At 39.9% G+C, this 14,690-nt stretch overlaps 1 protein-coding gene across 7 annotated transcripts in view; it reads left to right on the plus strand.

The window, feature by feature from the left end:
- thrap3 (thyroid hormone receptor associated protein 3) overlaps positions 1-14,690 on the plus strand; it is a 113,690-nt gene that overhangs the window by 42,788 nt on the left and 56,212 nt on the right. For 5 of the 7 annotated variants that reach the window (XM_033045446.1, XM_033045452.1, XM_033045450.1 and 2 more), the window contains exon 3: positions 5,147-5,227. The exons of the other annotated variants lie outside the window; for them this stretch is intronic. The gene's annotated coding sequence lies outside the window, so the exon portion shown is untranslated. The remainder of the gene's footprint in view (positions 1-5,146; positions 5,228-14,690) is intronic. 7 annotated transcript variants of the gene reach the window in all.

The raw sequence follows: 14,690 nt of genomic DNA on the forward strand, positions 1-14,690 counted from the left end.
ACACTTTCCTGCACCTTCACGACTTTCTCACTTTCCTTACTTCTTTTATTTCTATCTTTTTTAAAGTTCAAAAATGAAGGGGTACAACAAATGTAATGAGATATATGTGGTGTGTATTACTGCAACTTATTGTACTTCTAATAAAAATAAAATTAAAGGAGTCGATGGAGGGGGCAGTTCTGATGGGAAGAGGGATGCTGTTCCACAGTCTAGGAGCTGCAACCGCAAAGGTGCGGTGGCCCCTGAGCTTATGCCTAGACTGCGGGATATTCAGCAATCCCAAGTCGGCCGATCTGAGGGACCTGGAGGTGGAGTGGTGGGTGAGCGGACTTTAATTTAGGTGGAGGCAAGCCCATTGAGGGCTTTGTAGACATGAAGGAGGATCTTGAAATTTATTCGGAACCGCACAGGGAGCCAGTGGAGAGAGGCCAGGATCGGGGTGATGTGGTCCCTTTTTCGGGTGCCCGTCAGGAGTCTTGCTGCGGCGTGCCAGGGCACCTCTAACCTTTAGAATGCACATCCTGTACCATTTGGGAACTCCAGGCTGCTTGATAATGGATTACAAAAGCAAGAGCCTTCTGTCTTGCAACCATACTGTTATATGTTAATATGGACATGTTTGTAGAGGGAAGCATGTTTTGGAGAGTTCAGTGTCTGATATACAGATACTTTCTTGCCATGTGATTCATTCATTGGACAGAAATATAAGAGTCGGGATGAGGCCCCTTTAGACTGTGTGAATGAAGTTTCCCATGAGATGTATTCTGCCTGTGATTTTTCTGTACTTTGGCTATTTCATATTACTCATTAAACCACATTTACAGCTGGATATTAGTCTTTGTGTTGAAATAAGATTTTGGCGACAGCTATGATTATTGTGTGCTGGCTACAAGAGTTAGAGCATTGATTTCCTTAGTTAACCATTGGAACCGATGGTTAATTAGGGAAATGAGTCTATTAGCAACCCATCCTATTTGCCTATTCGCTGCATCACTATGCTGGACTATGTGAAAAGATGGGACAGCTGGTCCTATTGCTCCATGCTGAGCCCAATCCGTGCGGTTTCTATGACATTAACAAAACTGTGATGTGTTATCGCTGCTTGTTACTGCCAGGCTTAGAGTGCACAAATAATCCATTGGTCTCAGAAATAAACTGGCTTAGTTTAGGTGGGAGAAGAGGACAACGTTTAAAACCGACAGCTGCAGCTGCCTGTGTGATTTTTCACTCCCACTTCCACACCCTGGGCTGTGCTAGATGGGGAAAGAGAGTTAACTACCTCAAAGCTATTGCAACTTAGTTCCTGGATTATAAAATAATACATGATTAGCTAGAGCATGCGTGTCAAAATGAAGTATAAGAGTTTCCTATGATTTATTATAATGCTGCTTGACCTAACTAATGACCTTTGTAATTGCATAGTTTGATTTGACATTTAGGGATTTTGTTAACAATTCTTAGTTATTGGGTATTGTCTTTTATACTGATTAAACATCCAAATGTGCTGTGTTGGTCGTGGAATATCTATCCTCATCCAAACTCAAAGTGCTGGAGGAACTTGGCTGGTCAGGGAGTGTCTTTGAAGGGAATGGGCAGATGATAATTTGGAGATAGACACAAAAAGCTGGAGTAACTCAGCGGGACAGGCAGCGTCTCTGGAGAGAAGGAATGGATGATATTTCTGTACAGATGATATTTTGGGTCATGATCCTTCAGATTGAATCAGTCTGAAGAAGTGTCTTGACCCAAAACATTGTCGAGCGATTCCCTCCACAAAATTTGCCTGACCTGCTGAATTACTCCAGCACTATTTTGCTCAAGTTTCTAGCATCCACAATTCCTTGTGTCTCCATTCTCATCTGTTCTTGTCTTTTAAGAATTAGAATACCAGTATTTGCAGCACAATATGATGCACCCTTCCTTGGATTTGTTTCTCTATTCCAGTTTCTTGTCTTGCCTTTGCCCAGTTAAAATGATTAAATAAATTACCTTAGAAATAGCTTACCAAAGATGGCTTCTCCTGCCCTCATCTTCCCCCCGCCCCCCCTTTCTAATGACCAGGCATGTTGACCCAAGAAGGTTAAAATCAAGGGACATTAACTTTCAATTAAAATCAAGGTCTTAACCCTTGACATCCATCTGGGCTCTTTTACCCTCGACCATGTTACTGCCACTGATTGCATGAAAGTGCCATTCTCACTCCTGATCTTGCTCGTGTCTCTATTCAGTTATTACCAAAATTAAAAAGTTAAAATTATCCTGACTTTGTATTCTTTTGTGTTCTTCCTCTTTGTGAGTAAGCTGTCCAGTTTTTACTTATGAGCCTGAATTTAATAAATTAATGAGCGTGAATTTGTTCCAGAACTTTGTTGATGGCAACTTGGACTCGTATGGTCTCAGTCTTGCTGTGCTGAACACTGTACGGAATGACTTTATTTGTTGAATGATATACACGTGTTTAAAAAAATACTACACAGACCTGGAAGCATGTTGCAGGCTGAAATCTGCTTTGAGGATTGTGTTTCAGTGCAAAGTATAAATAGCCATGGTATAAAGGCCCCTGATCCATTCAATCTGATTCTGGACAGTAACTCATTGCATATGCCAAGGACATAAGAAACAGAAGCAGGCGTACACCATCTGGCCTCTTGCATCACTCTGCCATCTAATAAGATCATGGCAGGTCTTTTACATCAGCAACAACTTTGTAATCCTTGATTCAATTAATATCCAAAAATGCATTTTTCTGTCTAGAATGTACTGAGCGACTCCACAGCCACCTTGGTAAACTTTGGTAAACTATTACTGAGATTTCTTTCCAAAAAAACTCGGTCCTGATTGTGAGACTGTTACCTTGATTATAGATGCATTTACCATGTTGAGTCCAGCACAAAGAACATGTGCTCTCTTGTAATTATGTCCGTGTTAAGGGAACCCCCAGGCCACCAGTTGCCAGAAAATCGATGGTGGGATCTGTATTTGTTCTGATACAGTAAAATGAGCCCATTGATAGTGTGATTATTTGTGTGCGCATTTTCTACTTGAGTTTCATCAATCAAAGCTCGTGATGCCTAGTTTGGGTTAAATGTTGGATTGCTGCGTAATTGAGATTGGCTGGCTTGAACAACATACCCAGTGTTTCACGGGATGCTGCATTGGAATGTAAAGATCACAACCCGTGCTGCTTATTTTTCATCATTCGCTGATTGAGTTCTGAATCTCCATCAAGGCTTTGAATGTCTCAGAATTTAGTAAGTTAACACGTGGTTTTCTGGAGCAGACTTCTAAAGATTTTTGAGCAAATGCATAGCAATATTAATGATGCAGTATAATAAAACACAAAGTTGTGGAGTTACTCAGCGGGTCAGGCAGCATCTCTGACGTTTCGGGTTGGGACCTTTCTTCAGAATTTGAAAAAGGGTCTTGACCCAAAGTGTCACCAATCCATGTTCTCCAGAGATGCTGCCTGACCCACAGAGTTACTCCAGCACTATGTTTTATTGTAAACCAGCATCCGCAGTTCCTTGTTTCTGACTGTGTCATACAGTATTACATGAAAGGAACTGTCATTGCCATGTAATAAACAGTGTTATATACGTTATGCACAACCTTGTGTATACAGAGCACTTCTTTTTGCAGCGTTCTATTGTAATGAGAATTTTATATGCTATCATCTAAAACAATGCCAGTCCGCATAATTCTCCAATAATCAGCCATGGTTTTTCTGGCCCATGACACTCTTCAAATTCATTTTTTAAGATGTTATACAATATGATAAATTGTTCTGTGAACTAGATAAGTTGAAAGGAAGACGTACGACCATCGCTCTGCTGAGTTGAAAGGGAACATAAACATTAGCCGGCAAGCTGGTTGCTGAATTACCAAAAATTCTCAATAGTTTTATTGCAAACTTTTAATATGGATATTTGTTCTCTGCAGACAAATGTTTTTATACCAAAGAAATATTATAGCACAGTAAGAATATGTGAAAGGCTATCTTGGCTATCCTGATGTACAACTATTGTTGTTATACAAAGGTGTTATATAAAATAATGTTTTATAGCATTTATTACATGCCATGACACAGTTCCTTTTTATATACTGTTGTATGCCACAATATCAACTTAGTTGTAAAGTTCCCCCAATTTCAGTCTGATTTGTGGATTCAACAGTTATGGGCCTGTCCCACTTAGGCTTTTTGGCGACTATAGGCGACTAGGCTGTCGACGGAGTGTCGTCTGTATGGTCTGAACAGAACAGTACTTTGTTATAGAAGATAGACATAACATGCTGGAGAAACTCAGTGGAACAGGCAGCATCTCTGGAGAGAAAGAATGGGGACAATTATGAGATGACAATCAAATTATTTTGCTTGGGCAGCTTACAACCCAGGGGTATGAATATTGATTTCTCTAACTTCAAGTGACCCCTGTATTCCCTCTCTCTCTTCCCTCCCACACCCAAGTCGCACCAGCTTCTTGTTCTCACCTAGCAAACAGCTAACAAATGGCCTGATTCCTTTATCATCGTTACTTTTTTGGCTATCTTTCATTCATTTGTTTTATATCTCTGCATCACCGTCTATATCTCTCGTTTCCCTTTCCCCTGACAAGTGTGAAGTAGGGTCTCGATCCGAAAGGTCACCCATTCCTTCTCTCCAGAGATGCTGCCTGCCCTGCTGAGTTACTCCAGCATTTTATGTCTATCTTCAGTTTAAACACATACTTTGTTATACATGTTTAGGAGCTGATTACATTGGAAGTACCAACAGTTCTTTATGCACAATTGGAACTCTAACTATTATACTCAAATGCGATAAAGCATTTTGAGCATTTAATGCTTAAGATGCATTTCAGATAATCAAGATTAAATTTATTTTCATTTATTTCCAAACCCTGCTACGTGACCCCATTTAATACTTGTCGCACAAAGGAACTGTATCCATAATCATATGAGCAATCTGTTGGTGTAAACTGACCCCATGAAGTACTGATGGGTCTATGACATCTGAAAATTCTGCTCATCTTTTGGGAGTGAAGAGTATCGCATTAAAGCTAGAAATCTAATTTATCATTTAGTGAACATTCAAATGAGAGAAAACTGAACATCTTCCATCCTTTACATGATTGTTCTTTTCTCTCTTCAGATTCTTGAATACTGTCGTCACCTATATGGAGTATTTCCTGCAAGGATAACCTTTGCTTCAGATTACTAGTCGCCTTGTGTGGTAAGATGACATACTTTTCAATGAGAGAATGTTTGTAGACACAAATCGGTCTTTGTTTCTGCCTCCTTTCTCCTCTGACCCAGAGGATTGGCAAGATTTTTGTTTGAGTTAGCTAATAAGATATGCATCTTCTGGTTACAGATCAGTTTTGGGATATACCAACTAATAGTTCCAAGCATGTGGCAATGATGATTCTTCTCCAATTTGGTTATTTGCCACAGAGTAATCCCACACAACAGTCTCTTTAAGAAACATGTAATTAATATCTTAGAAGTTTTAGTACAGTCATGAAGAAGTTGCCCTTGTTAAAGAAATGTATCTTGAAGTAAACCAATAACAGACCCTATAAACACAGCTGTAATTTCTAGCTGGTGAAACCAAAATGTATAAAAATGGCCTTTATTCAAATCTGACAATGTGCACTTTAACCACGTGATTTTTTTCTATTACAAATCTCAAATTGTGGAGTACAGAAGCAAATAAATAAATGATGGGTCTTTGTCCCAAACATTATGGAGGGCACTGTGACTGATAGTCTTTCAGGAAAGCACCATTTATGGATGTAGTATAATCACTTCAAGAAGCAATGCCCAATGACTAGCCCATAAAACAATGCAAATCAAGCATTGAGTTATTGGTAGCAAGATAAAACCAGATAGCAGAGAACTTGTGTTAATGCTATCTGTGGTTATGTTTAGACTATGTTCCTGTTCCAGTTTCCAAATTATAAAAGGACATGGAAACATTGGCTTAATTGTAAAAACTGATTTGCAAAGCTGTACCAGGACCACAAAATAATACTGCAGGAATAATAGAACAGAGTGGGCTCTTTTCCCCAGATATGAGAAGGGTGATTACATGAGGGAGGAGGGTGGGGGTGATTGAGAGATATTTAACTGAGAAAGTGCCAGGATTAACAAAACAATGGGCTGTAATTTGTGGGGAAATGCTCCAAGTTTTGGTTTCAGTGTTGAGCATCAATTTCCTGAGTTAACCATTCTTGGGTGATTTTGCAACTGTGCTGATCATGTGAACAGGTAACAATTTGCAAACATTTTTATTGAGGCTTTGGTGAATGAGCAGCAACTCCAATAAATTGTAGGGATAAAGACTGAAGCAACGGTTATTTAATACTTTGTATTAACTCAATTAAATATTTTTTAATTGTGAGATACTGCTCTTAATTGCTAAACTTTTGATTTTGCATGTCACGGACATTCTGAATCAAAGCTTCTGATAGGTTTGGTAGCCATCTATGCCGGTGAGCATAACTTAGCCAACTGACATAGCCAGTTGATCTGCTTGTATGTTGGAACCTCTTTATATTCTGCTCACTGTTCACTATCTCACTCAATTACTGATGCTTGTTGACTTTGAAATATTACAGGCTGTTGCCTTATCTAAATCATTGATAATTTATAAACCCTCTGATTCTTAGGATTAGGTTTATTTTTGTCACATATGGGTGTGCAGCCAAAAGCTTTGTTTTGCATGTTTCCAATCATATCGGGTAATACCATACATAAATACAATCAGGCCAACCGCTAGTATAATTTATAGAACAAATTGGAAGATAGAGTGCAGAATATAGTTCTCAACATTGCTGAACTATTGTTCGATAGACAAAATCCAATGTCTGCAATAGAATAGAAATTAATTAGACAGTACCTTAGCTTATAGAAGATCTGTTCAGAAGCCTGATAACAAAGGGGAAGAATCTGTTCTCGAGTCTGGTGGTGTGCTCTTTTGTTCTTTTTGCATGACAGGAGCAGCGGGAAGAAGGAATGGCCGGGGTGGGACATGTCTTTGATTTGATGGTTGTTTTTTTGATTGAGGCCGTGTGAAATGTAAGTGGCGTCAATGGTGGGAAGTCTGTTCTATGTGATGGACTGGACTACATCTACAACTCTAATATTTCTTGCGGTGTTGGGCAGAGCTGTTACCAAACCAGGCTGTGATGCAACCCGACGGTATGCTTCTGTGGTGTATCTGTTGAACCTTGTAACAGTCATTTGTGGACATGCTGAATTTCTTCAGTTACCAAAGGAAGTAGCAGCATAGGTGTGAGTTCATCGTTGCGTCAATACGGATTGTTCACGACAGTAGCATTAATGGCACAATATTAATGCCAAGAAACTTATTCTCCCTGTACTTGTTTGCCAAACAATTTTCACCCCTTGCCAGTACCTTCAATGTATGCTTAAATTTAAGTGTTAACATCATCTGTGTGATATTATCAAAGTGGTTCTTAAAATCCAAGTCCTTTACAGTCGGAAAAAATCAGGCAGATTAAAGCGGCCAAAAATCCATGTAGATTTTGCCAAATTCCTTTGGTATTTTCCAAGTATGTTATTTCTTTCATAATAGCATCTAGCAGCTGACAACTGATGGGTTAAACTGGTGTTAGTCTATAGATTCTTGCTTTCTCTCTCCCTCCCTGCTTTTGTAGATAGTGGGGTCATATTTGTCATCTTCAATCCGAGAACTATTTCATAATCTAGCATTCTGGTAAATGAACCAATGTTCCCACCATTTCCATAGCTACCTTTTGTATTCTGCAATGCAAATTATTGGTCTCTCTGAATTTATAGCTTTTGGAACTGATATTAAATTTAAATAGTGAATTCTCCACTTTTATGTAACAAACCCCTCCCTTGCCTTCCACAAATATCCCTCCATCCTGACACCCTCCCACTGTTTTACTTGTCTGACACCCTATTGTCCAACTTTCATATCTAGCCTTCGTCCACCCATTTGCCAAATCAAACCCCCCTTCACCTGTATCCACCTATCACTTGCCAAACTTTGTCTGGCTTTCACCTCTTTTCTAGCTTTCTCCCACCCACTCCCCCATCACAATCAGTCTGAAGAAGGGTGCCAACCCGATACCTTTCCTGTATTGTGTCCTCCACAGATGCTGCCTGACCCGCTGAGTTACTCCAGCACTTTGTGTTTATATTTGTAAACCAATATCTGCAGTTTTGTGTCTCCCTAACTTATATTTTCTCACCTTGATTAGGTTCTTGGTTCCCTATTTTTGAAAGATATTTGTGACTTCTTTAATTAAATTAGAAGCACCATTTTTTTTCCTTTAATTAATGCACCAGTGAGTTCTCCCCATTTGAGTTCTCCCATAGGGAGTTGACAGCTGGCTACATGAACCTTTTTTATTTTTATGTATTTATAAAATGATTTACTAACTACTTGTATTCCCTGGATGATTACACTTTTTATCTCATAATCAATTTCGTTGGCCTCACTTGCTGAAATCTAAACTACTCCCAATTCTCTTGTTTGCTTATTTGTCTGGCAATCTTGCAACTCGTTAAATGCATTGTCATTGCAAAATATGCCACTGCCAACATTGTGGGGCTGTCATTGACCAGTTTGCTGGCATTTTCTATTTCTTAAAATGTTAATACCATTATTTAAGTTCCATCATTGGTCTGTTTTCAGCTTGGGATTGTATGTAACTCGGTAGTGGTATTTTCATGTGCCTTCTGTACGTATTTTCTAGAAGGCAGGGTCTCAGATTTGGCAAGGAGCCTTGGGGAGTTGCTGCATTGCACTTTGTAGCTGGTGTACACTGCTGCCACGGTGGAGGGAGGGAATCTTTGCCAGAGGTTGCATACCAGTCAAGCAAATTGCTTCCTAGGTGGTGTTCAGCTGTTTGTGGAAATTTACTCATCCAGCCACGTGCAGGACACTTTACCATCCTTTTTGGTAGGCAGGAGGTTGGCCCTTCTTATAGCTGCTGTATTTAAATGGTTAGTCAGTTAAGTTTCTGGACTATTATACCTGTTACAATATTTATCGTGGTGTATTTAGTGATTGATGTGTAGTTGTTCAATATGTCCATTTGCATATTGTGACTGTCATTTGTCACTTAACATCCTGTGCCAGTACTTGTCCAAGTCTTCCTGCATGCAGGTATAGATCTCTACAACATCTGAAGTATGGAATAATCAACATGGTTTTGCTTTACTATTCACATTGTAGGTTCTGTATAATCTGCAAGTGCTTGAGATGTTCAGCAGGTTATGCAGTATCTGTGGAGGGAGAAACGGTTAACATTACGGGTCGATGGTCTCGTTTAGTGATATAGTACGGAAACAGACCCTTCGGCCCAATGAATGCATGACCGACTAGCAATCCCCGCACATTAACACTACCCTGCACACACGAGGGACAATTTTATATTTATATCATGCCAATTAAGATACAAACCTGTACATTCTTGGAGCAGGAGGAAAGCGAAGATCTCGGAGAAAACCCACGCAGCTCACTGGGAGAACGCACAAACCTCATACAGCCAAGCACCCTTAGTTAGGATCGAACCCGGGTATCTGGCGCTGTAAGGCAGTAGCTCTGTTGTTACACCATGGTGCTGCCCATTGCTTGAGGAGATTTTACAATGGAGCAGTAAAATGGACACGAGGAACTGCAGATGCTGTTTATTAAAAAAACGCGCAGTGCTGGAATAATGGTGGGTGAGGCGACATCTCTGGAGAATGTGGATAGGTGACGTTTTGGATTAGGATGATTCTTCAGACTGGTGGAGGGGAAGTGTTCTAAATCAGTGTGTCCATGAAGCATACTGGGGTGAGAAGAATAATTAGTGATCTGGAAGATCTAAGAAGAATTTCATATATAGTTTGGAAACTATTTGGATGAATACCTGTATTTAAATAACCTATTAAGCTGTAAGCTGTGAGTTATCAATAATAGATTGGGGAACCACATCGAAATAATAAGTAATAAAAAAGCAGTAGCTAACTTTTAAGGAACTACTAATGCACAGTTTACAAGTTGTATAAACCTATTAAGCCAAACAACAGCAGGAAAAAGTATCCATATGTAGCCAACAAGAGAAGCATTTTTTCATGTATTTCTCGGTATGTGAATGTCAATAACAAGGCCATCATTTATTACCCTTCCTAATTATCTTTGAGAAAATGTTGGTGTGCCACCACCTTGAATTGCCAGTGTGTCTGCAGAAGGTACTCCTGTAGTTCAGTTCAGATTGGGGAATCCAGCATTTAGACCCGGCACAGTGGACCAATGATGTCTCCAAGTCGGGGTGACTTGGAGGAGAATCTGCAATTGTCATATTCCCATACGGGAAATGACTGTTAGAGGTTATGGGTTTGGGTGATGCTATAGGAATAATGTGGGTGAGCAATTGCCAGTGTTACACTTGCCAACCACGTTACTCTTATGTCCTGATAAGGCCAACATACATTCAAGATAAGCATTCTTTTTGTTGCCAGCTCTTTTTGCCTCTTTCCGTCCACTATCCCTGCCTCTATTTTAAGTTAATTTCCCCCTTATGGTTGATTATTTTATATTCCGATGTATGCAGTTTTAATATTTTCCAGAAACTATTTGGGAGATGTTTATGTTTGGAAAGATTTTATTATAGGAATAGGCAAATGTTAGTGTTCCTAGGGAGGGTGGGTATGAAGGATATTTGGATCTCAAAAAATGCAAAAGTTCAGGCGAGCGTTGGTGATGCAGTGTCAAGAAGACCAAAAAAGGCAAATGGTTTGAGCTGGAGCTTGAGGGGCTCCACAATAAATGTTTGTGCTTTTCATCGTAACTACTGCTGGAATTGGTGGGAGGTGTAAGGAGAGCCTTTCTAGATGGGGGAGAAGAATTGACTTATTGGGCTGAGGATTTGTGGCGTAATGAGAGTGTTTTGGATAAAAACATGAAGAATCAAGATATTGGCAGAAAACCTGTTGTGTAGGTTCATTTTTTTATGAACTATTTTCAAATTGACATTATTGTCAAGGATTTGGGGTTATTTTGCAAGTTCTGTGGTAAGGAACTTCTCTTTTGATTTTTATCCACACTCGCTCTCTTTTGTGTATGGTCCTAAATCTTTAAAAATCCCTTTTAAACCCGTACAAGGCTATCTCTACAGCATCTTTCAAGCACATTACCCCTACCACCAAAATGCACCAGTCAGCAAGCTCATGTCAACACTGCTATCTACATGTTGCCCCTAAATCGCTGTTAATCCTGCATTAGAAATATATTTCTTTGTCACTGGACCTAATCTGTCATGTTCTCCCCCCAATAACATTGTTGAAGCACCTTCAACAGAAGGACTATCATTTAAGGAATTGAGGCATTGGGAATTAATGTTGGCTTGAGTAGCTGTGCTCAGAAAAAGACAAAGTGCTGGAGTAACTCAGCAGGTTAAGCAGCATCTCCTGGAGAACATGGATTTGTGACGTTTTGGATCGGGACCCTCCTTCAGATCTGAAAGAATACCGATTCACATTCTCGAGGAGATGCTGCCTGACCCGCTGAGTTACTCCAGCACTTTGTCTTTTTTTGTAAACCAGTATCTATAGTTCCTTGTTTCTAATAATGCACAGATCCTGCAAATGGATGAATAAATGAGCAATGACTATGACAGTGGTTGCACTCTGTGCTGTTTAGATATGTGGGGATTTTCAGCTTTTGATGGCAACCAGTGAGGTTTGTTGGATTATATTTACATTGTATGAACGTCTAATAAATTTGCACTTTTCCTGTTGAATTTAGAATCTTAGTCAAACAGCACTGAAAGGGTCCTTCGGCTCAATTCATCCATGCCAATCAAGGTTTCCTATCTACACTAGTCACATGTCTTACCCATATCGCTTTAAACCTTTCCTATCTATGTACCAGGCTAAATGTCCTTTTAATTCTGTTTCAACTACCTCTTCTGACAGTTTGTTCCCTACACCCAACTCCCTAAGTGAAAAAGTTGTCCACTTGGTTCCTATTAAATCTTTCCCCTATCACCCTAAACCTATAGTGTATTCAGAAAGTATCCAGACCCATTCACTTTTTCCACATTTTGTTGCGTTACAACCTTATTCTAAAATGGATTAAAAAAAAAAAATTTAATCATCAATCTACACACAATACCCCAGAATTAAAAAGTAATAAAACCCCATAATAAAAAAGCGAAAACAGGTGTTAGAGTAATTTAAAGTAATTAAAAAGAAATAACACATTTACATAAGTATTCAGACCCTTTACTCAGTACTTTGCTGAGGCACATTTTCCATTGATTACAACCTCAAGTCTTTGTGGGTATGATTAGGATCCCAAGAGGGACTTCTTGGTTATAAGCTTGGCACACCTGTATTTGGGTAATTTCTCCCATTCTTCTCTGCAGAACATCTCAAGCTCTGTCAGGTTGAATGGAGAGCATCGATGCACAGCTATTTTCAGGTCCCTCCAGAGATGTTCGATCAGGTACAAGTCCGGGCTCTGGCTGGGCCACTCGAGGACATTCACAGACTTGTCACGAAGCAACTCCTGCGTTGTCTTGGCTGTGTGCTTAGGGTCGTTGTCCTGTTGGAAGGTGAACCTCCACCCCAGTCTGAGATCCAGAATGCTCTGGAGCAGGTTTTCATCAAGGATCTCGCTGCACTTTGCTTCGTTCATCTTTCCCTCGATTCTGACTAGTTTCCCAGTACTTGCCTCTGAAAAACATCCTCACAGCATGATGCTGCCACCACCAAGCTTCAAAATAGGTATGGTATTGGCCAGGTGATGAGCGGTGCGTGGTTTCCTCTGGATGTGAAGCTTGGCATTCAGGCCAAAGTGTTCAATCTTGGTTTCATCAGACCAGAGAATCTTGTTTCTCATGCGTTTTGGCAAAGTCCAAGTGGGCTGTCATGTGCCTTTTACTGAGGAGTGGCTTCCGTCTGGCCACTTTATCATAAAGGCCTGATTGGTCGAGTGCTGCAGATATAGTTGTCCTGCTGGAAGGTTCTCCCATCTCCACAGAGGAACTCTGGAGCTCTGACAGAGTGACCATCGGGTTCTTGGTCACCTCCCTGACCAAGACCCTTCCCCCCCCCCCCATTGCTCAGTTTGGCCAGGTGGCCAGGTCTATGAAGAGTCCTGGCGGTTCCAAAGTTCTTCCATTTAAGAATGACGGAGGCGACTGTGCTCTTCGGGACCTGCAATGCTGCAGAAATTGTTTTATACCCTTCCCCAGATCTGTGTCTCGACACAATCCTGTCTCAGAGGTCTACGGACAATTCCTTCATCTTCATGACATGGTTTTTGCTCTGACGTGCACTGTCAACTGTGGGACCTTGTATAGACAGGTGTGTGCCTTTCCAAATCATGTCCAATCAATTTAATTTACCACTGGTGGTCTCCAATCATGGTGTAGAAACATCTCAAGGATAATCAATGGAAGCAGGATGAACCTAAGCTCAATTTTGAGTGTCCTAGCAAGGGGTCTGAATATTTATGTAAATGTGATATTTTAATTATTTATTTTTAATTACTGTAAAAATTTGTAAACACCTGTTTTCGCTTCTTCATTCTGGGGTATTGTGTGTAGATTGATGATTAAAAAAAAAAGAATTTAATCCATTTTAAAATAAGGCTGTAACGTAACAAAATGTGGAAAAAGTGAAGGGGTCTGAATACTTTCTGAATGTACTGTATCTAGTATGCTGCCTTCACCATTTTATCTACATGTTTTACTATCTTCAAGGATACTTGAACGTGTACACCAAGGCCCCTCTTGGGATCCTAGTATTTATTGGGTATATTCTAATTGTATTAGTCTGCCTAAAATATAATGCAGATTTCTCAGGGTCAAATTCCATAGTACATTTCTCTGCCCATCTTATGATCAATAATTATTATCATCCCATAGCCAAATACTACACTCCTATTTGTCAACAACACCAGCAATCGTGTTACCTGAGAAATTACTAATCATGTGCGATGTACTCGTTCAGTGTTTTATTGTATATCATAAACAACACGTCCCAGTGCCAATCCCTATGGTACACCACTGGTGCAGTCTTGGAATCACAAAAACAATCATCACTCTCCCCCCTCAAGCCAATCTCTGAGGCAATTTGGTAAATTGCCTTGGATCCCCTGGGCTCTTAATTTTGCACCAATCTTCCATGTCAAAGGCCTGATTGACACCCACTGGGATTACATCGAGCACATTGACCACAATGACACATTTGGTCACCTTCTCTCAAAATTCAATCAAATGAGTCAAATAAGACCTAAAGCCTTGCTTTCTTTTTTAATTTTAGGATTTTTTATTGTTAACATTTTAATGATATGTTAGGACTTGCTTGTCAAAGTAACGATTACAAGGTACATGGCGTAGAATGTTACTTTTTGCAGGAGGGAGACTACAGAATATGTTTGTCTTCATGTATCGAGTCCTCTAGCTGTAGGTATGAACAATGATATTTCCAGTAGCCTGAAAGTGTCACAACAGTGGCTTCTGTGTTGAATCTCCAGACCATTCTCAAATGAGGATGCAATATTGTTCATTATGATATGTATGCCTGATGCGCGTAAATTATACCTGTCATTAATTTTTTTCACAATATATAAATGTGATTCTATAATTTCCTCGCCGCTAATGTTGTACTCGCTGGTCTGTAATTAACTGACGTACCTGATGCTC

The sequence above is a fragment of the Amblyraja radiata genome, chromosome 27, assembly GCF_010909765.2.
Source record: "Amblyraja radiata isolate CabotCenter1 chromosome 27, sAmbRad1.1.pri, whole genome shotgun sequence".
Lineage (NCBI taxonomy): Eukaryota > Metazoa > Chordata > Chondrichthyes > Rajiformes > Rajidae > Amblyraja > Amblyraja radiata.